The 6,000-nt window shown below is 35.5% G+C and overlaps 1 protein-coding gene across 1 annotated transcript in view; it reads left to right on the top strand.

The window, feature by feature from the left end:
• Positions 1 to 1,196: 1,196 nt before the first annotated feature.
• Positions 1,197 to 6,000, top strand: part of LOC115221347 (gamma-tubulin complex component 6-like) — a 70,506-nt gene continuing 65,702 nt past the window's right edge. Inside the window, 1 exon segment of the mRNA XM_029791522.2 lies at positions 1,197 to 1,548. The gene's annotated coding sequence lies outside the window, so the exon portion shown is untranslated.

The raw sequence follows: 6,000 nt of genomic DNA, 5'->3' as shown, positions 1-6,000 counted from the left end.
CTGATTCATATAAACTTTTAATATAATCAAGATTTTGAAGGAATATAGTTCAATGCCTAACTCTATTGGTATATATTATACTGTTGAGCAACTAAAATTTCATATTGTTACTAAGAAATCTTGATTGAGGTCTTAATTTCAATATAAATTCTTCCAATACTGGGGGGTAACATGTATGATGTGCTGTTTCATATAATTTGCCACACTATAATTAAGGTGATTTTTAATTGTTGATTTGAAAGGAAGAAGGGATGTAGATGAACGAATTCATTCAATTTTTTCCTTTCCCTTTCCTTTAGTCCACCCAGCTGGCAAAAATGAGTTCAAAAATGGTATAGCCGAGTCACAGACTTTTGTCATGCTGATTCTACCCAGTACCTATGTTAAGGATACCTTCCCCTTTTCTTTATGAGTCTGCTGTTAATTTCGGTTTTATTTCTCTAACAAAGGGGAACTTCAATACAGTAAGAATTGTTTGCATACCTCACTCAGTGTGTCAACACTCATTTGATTTCTATTAGAACATTATTATTATTTATTTTAATGACGAGGAAGGTGACACCGTTAAGGTTTCGAATCCAGCTTCTAACCTTCCATGCTACGACACTGCCATCTAATTCTGATACAACACAATATTTTTTGTTGTGTCTGGGGAGAGTCAAGACTATTGAAAAGGTTGCAAGACGCAACGAAAATTTTAGGAAAATATAAATAAGAAATAAGTGGAAATTTTACCGGTGAGTGAGTTACATAATAAGGCACAAAAAGAAAATGACTCTCCCCAGACACAACAGAATATGCTTCAACACACGAACTCGCATAAAGAATCTTGCGAATCAAATCCAAAAACGAAATACAATATTTTTTCTTTATTTAAGCACAAGGCTCCAAATATTTTTTAGGGAAGGGAATAGTCGACTAAATAGACTATCATACTCGACAGATGTTTATTTTATTGGTTCCAGAAGGATGAAAGAGCCAAGTGGACACGGGTATGATTTGAACTTCTAATGTAAAGACGAGTAACGGAACAGATACCGCAAGGTACTTTAATACCATAAAGAAGTTACTTCCCTTGAGTTAGAAGCAGTTATCTCCCTTCATAGACATAGCAACCAAATCTCTGTCAAGTCACAACCTACCGTGTTAAAAAAAGCAAGGCGGCATTGGATAATGTAGTTCCAAATGAATTATATCTGGAGAAAAAGAAAAAAAAAAAGCCGGGATGATCTGGTTTGGAATGCCTTTGTTCGTCTATCTGCTTGGCTATGGCAGATATGGATCTAGACTAACAAAAGCATTAAGAACAGACTATAAAAAATCAATTGTTCGGCTGAAGACCTTTAACAAATTCACGAAACTGTAGTTGAGTGTCACTCTAACCATTTTAGCTAAAATGGAGGGAGACACGAAATTATTTTTTCTCTCATCGAACTTTTTCAGGAACAATTCTTGACAAATGTACTTTGAATATGTTACGATGAACTCCATGCTTTGCTAATGTTATTGCTCGTTTAACTTATTTATTGAAAGAACATTATACACATTGTAAGTTTACGTTTATTCCTCAAACCACAAGAATTGTTTGTTATTATTAGTTTAGGGTCGTCCCTTTTGCGAAATACCCAAACTTTAGATTCGTTTTTGCTGTGTCCCCGTCAGTAACATCTCTTAATTCCATCCACAGGTTCTTCTAATTGCAAGTAGGTTGCCTAGGATAAAAAAAATGTTTGTATTTAATGTGAAGAAATATGAAAACGTGACAATAAGAGTTGTCCCTTCTGTCAAATCATGTTCATACTTGTATCCATATACATTCGTACACGTATTTTATATATTTGCAGTAAAACAAAATTAAATAATATTTTTCGAACAAAGTAAATAAAACGCGGCCATCTTTCGTCTCTAGTAGACCTTTCCGTCGATTTCCGTAAAAAACATTTTTTTTTTTACTTATGGGCTTGCAGGAACTTTTGAAGTTCACACACACATGTACATCAATGCTTCCCATGCAGGGTAACTTCAAAAGAACTTCCCTCGTCATACAATCGCTTTCTCTTAGTCTCTTTCGCTCTCATTACTTCAAAAGTTCCCGCAAGCCCATATGTAAAAAAAAAAATGTCTTTTACGGAAATCGACGGAAAGGTCTACTAGAGACGAAAGATCGCCTAAAACGCAAAGTAAATAATTTTTTTAAACTAAGTAAATAAAATATTTTTTAAAACAATGTATATAATTTTTTTTATACAGCGGTTGTGCCCCAGCATGGCCGCGGCCTTCGGGCTAAAACATTTTTAAGGATTTAAGGAAATTAGATATTTTTCGAACAAAGTAAATAAAACGCAAAGTAAATTATTTTTTAAACTAAGTAAATAAGTTATTTTTATAAACAAACTAAGGTTAGGGTTAGGGTTAAAAAATTAGGTTTAGGGTTAACAAGTCGTAGGATCGACTACTTACGACTAGTTAGCACAGGTGCGCGAGGGCGCGCACCGGGACCACTGTTCGCTAGTAGTACCCATTTATTTGGAAACTAGAAAAGCCTTTTCATTTTGGCATTTACTTGCACTCGTTTAGTGTTTTAACAGTCTGTCTTGCATAATTTGTTTTCTTTTGGAGGGAATCTACCAAAATACTATGAGTCATTCAAAGACTACGTATAATACCATTATCTTTTATTTAATTAGAATTAAAAAGAAAACTATTAAGATTTGAAAGTTTTGGGATAGACAAGGAGATACGAGCAAGACCTTGTTTACACTATACTTTAAAGGGAAATTTAATGATGTCAAATGTTCAGATGTATTTTTCTGGCTTTCATCCTTTCGGTGTCGATAAATTAAGGGTTAAACTAAAGGGCTTGACCCGGGCATAAAAACCCCAAATTAAGTACCAGTTGCGTACTGGAGTCGTTCCAATCGACTGGCCCCCTCCCCCAAAATGTCCGGCTTTGTGCTGAGAGTAGAAAAGATGTATTTTCTGGATATCAATAATTGATAGGAAAAACAACGCATGAATGGAATTTTATTAATTGTGTACTGACTTTAACTGAAAGCCCTTGATGTGTATATTAACAATAATTAATTATTACTTTGTATTATTTGTCTTTATTTTGTTATCTTTATATTAGCAGTGTTGTCTGGCTCTGTCAAAACTTAACCAATTTGTTTTTCTTACTACCCATTTGCCTTCTGAGTCAATCACATCCCATTAATTTTGTTCATATATTTTGACTTTTCAAGTAATGACGCAAATTTACTGGAAAGATCAGTGACATATGTGTTTGTGTATATATATATATATATAGTTAATCCAAACAAGAAAGCACAAAAAAACACAACAACGCGAGGACATGGAACAATTATAGTATTATTGGATGCTCAGGAAAGAAGGAGGGCTTAGTGTTTCGAGCGGAGCTCTTCGTCGGAAACATAGGAGAAGGGAAGACAGAGGAAAAAAATCGCCAACGGTACACACGCGGTATAAACATATATATATATCATTTTGTCCGAGTCAGACACCATGATAGATCTTTAGCCACTACACACATTTTTTTTCTCTCCTTGTTTTTCCTGTGTACCTTTCTGTAGAAGAGCATAGGCTCGAAACATAAAAGACTTTTTCTATTCCTGAGTGCTATACTAATACATCTGTTTGTTTTGTACACCACCTGTCTTCGTCTTTTGTTTTTTTTCGTAAACTTTCACTATATGTATATATCATAGTAATTGCTTATTAAGAATAAAGCAGACAATGAACTATGTTTAGAGCTCGGTGCAGTTCAGCAGAGTAATTAATATATTTTTCTAAAATAATTACTGCAATAGGTGTACTCTCATTTCACCTGAAAGATTTCCATGTTTTCTACTGGGAAATCTTTGAAAAGAAAAAGAAAAGGAAAAATTAAAAGGAAACAAGTCTTTTATTCTTTTACTTGTTTCAGTCATTTGACTGGGCCATGCTGGAGCACCGCCTTTAGTCGAACAAATCGACCCCAGGACTTATTCTTTGCAAGCTTAGTACTTATTCTATCGGTCTCTTTTGCCGAACAGCTAAGTTAAGGGGACGTAAATACACCAGCATCGGTTGTTGGGGGACAAACATATACACACACATACTTATATACGATGGGCTTCTTTCAGTTTCCGTCTACCGAATCCACTCACAAGGCTTTGGTCGGCCTGAGGCTATAGTAGAAGACACTTGCCCAAGGTACCATACAGAGGGACTGAACCTGGAACCATGCGGTTCGTAAGCTACTTACCACACAGCCACTCCTACGCCTATATAAAAAGTGTACACTTTTTGCAATCATTTTACTAATCTACAAACAACACAAACACACACCTGCCCTACTCAGTGTTGATATCAACACAAAGAAAGTGAAGTACCTTCATTTAGGAATTGGAACTTGCTCATAAACTCCAGTTATCATCATCATGCGTCCATTTTCCATGTTGGCATGGGTAAGACAATGTGACTGGAGCTGGTAAGCCAGAGAGCTGTGCCAGACTGCAGTCTGTTTCGGCTTGGTTTCTACGCTTGGATGCCCCTCCTAATGACAACCACTCCAAAGAGTAATGAGTGCCTTGTACATGCCACTAGCACTGACCACGACTACAATTTCACCTAGCTTGACCTGTGTTCTCAAGCACAACAAATCACCTTACTGAATACTTTATCTTGATTACAGATTGACCTTTCTGATGTAGCAGTTGTAATATTCATGTTAATATTCACTGTCATTAAGGCAGTAATCTGGCAGAATCGTTAACACACTGGACAAAATGCTTAGTGACATTTCATCTTTACATTCTGAGTTCAAATTCCACTAAGGTCAATTTTACCTTTCATCTTTCTGGGGTCCATAAAACAAGTACCAGTTGAGCACTGGGGTTGATGTAATCAACTATCTCCTTCTCCCAAATTGCTGGCCTTGTGCCAAAATTTGAAACCAGTATTGACTCTCATTTATTTTATTGATTTTATAACTATTATATTACAGGTGTGTATAGCCATGTAATTAAAGGTCTTTAAGAACCTACCTTTCGTTAGAGATAATTTTTATGGTTATGGTTTTATCAGTACATATGTTTGACTTGCAAAGGATAATTACTAATGGAGAATTATTTTAAGCAGAAAAAGAACTTGGGTTTATTCTGAAATTTTTATAAAACAACTCAATAATTACTGCTGCATCATCATCATTTAATGTCCATTTGTCCACGCTTGCATGGGTTAGACAGAATTTATTGATGCAGATTTTCTATGGCCTGAGTCCCTTCCTCTTGTCAACCTTCTAAGCAAGGTAATATTTCCTCATGACCAGACACAGAAAATTGGAAACATAACATTGCCTGTGTGATGGTGATGCTCATTTACAGCCATCACATGATGTCAAAACAGGGGTACATGCACATACACGCACTCAATGGGCTTCTTTCAGTTTTTGTCTATCAAATCCACACCCAAGGCTTACATTACCTGGGGCTAAAGCAGACACTTGCCTAAGCTATTACATGCAATGCAACTGAACCTGAGACCACATGGTTGGAAATCAAACATCTTACCCATACAGCCATGCCTGCCATACCTTGATATTTCCTAAGTGGCTTCAGATCTATATAAAGCTTTACTTTGAGTACTGCAGTGTTAAAAGATCTTGACCTGATATTTCCTCTATTTTCTGAAAATAAAAATAGAATTTAAGAGTGTCATGTAATAGGCTGTAAATTCCTGTTAAGTCAAGATTGAGGTTATTTTGATTTCTAATTGCAGTTGTTTAATTTCTGTTGCTAATACTCTTAGGAAATGGTCAATTTAGATGCTTGACACTGCTCCTTGCATATGTAATTTTGTCTTCATATTCTGACAAAATCTCTTCAACTTACAAGAACTTGAGGAAATTAATATATGATGTTGTCAGGAATGTGGTATGAGCAATCCAAAGACCGAGTCTTCAGTGAAATGATAATAGTGATAGTAAATAAGTAAAGCCTG

The sequence above is a fragment of the Octopus sinensis genome, linkage group LG18 (assembly GCF_006345805.1).
Source record: "Octopus sinensis linkage group LG18, ASM634580v1, whole genome shotgun sequence".
In the NCBI taxonomy this organism is placed as follows: domain Eukaryota; kingdom Metazoa; phylum Mollusca; class Cephalopoda; order Octopoda; family Octopodidae; genus Octopus; species Octopus sinensis.
Note: the sequence above shows the minus strand (reverse complement) of the source record. Positions and strands in the feature narration are given on the sequence as shown.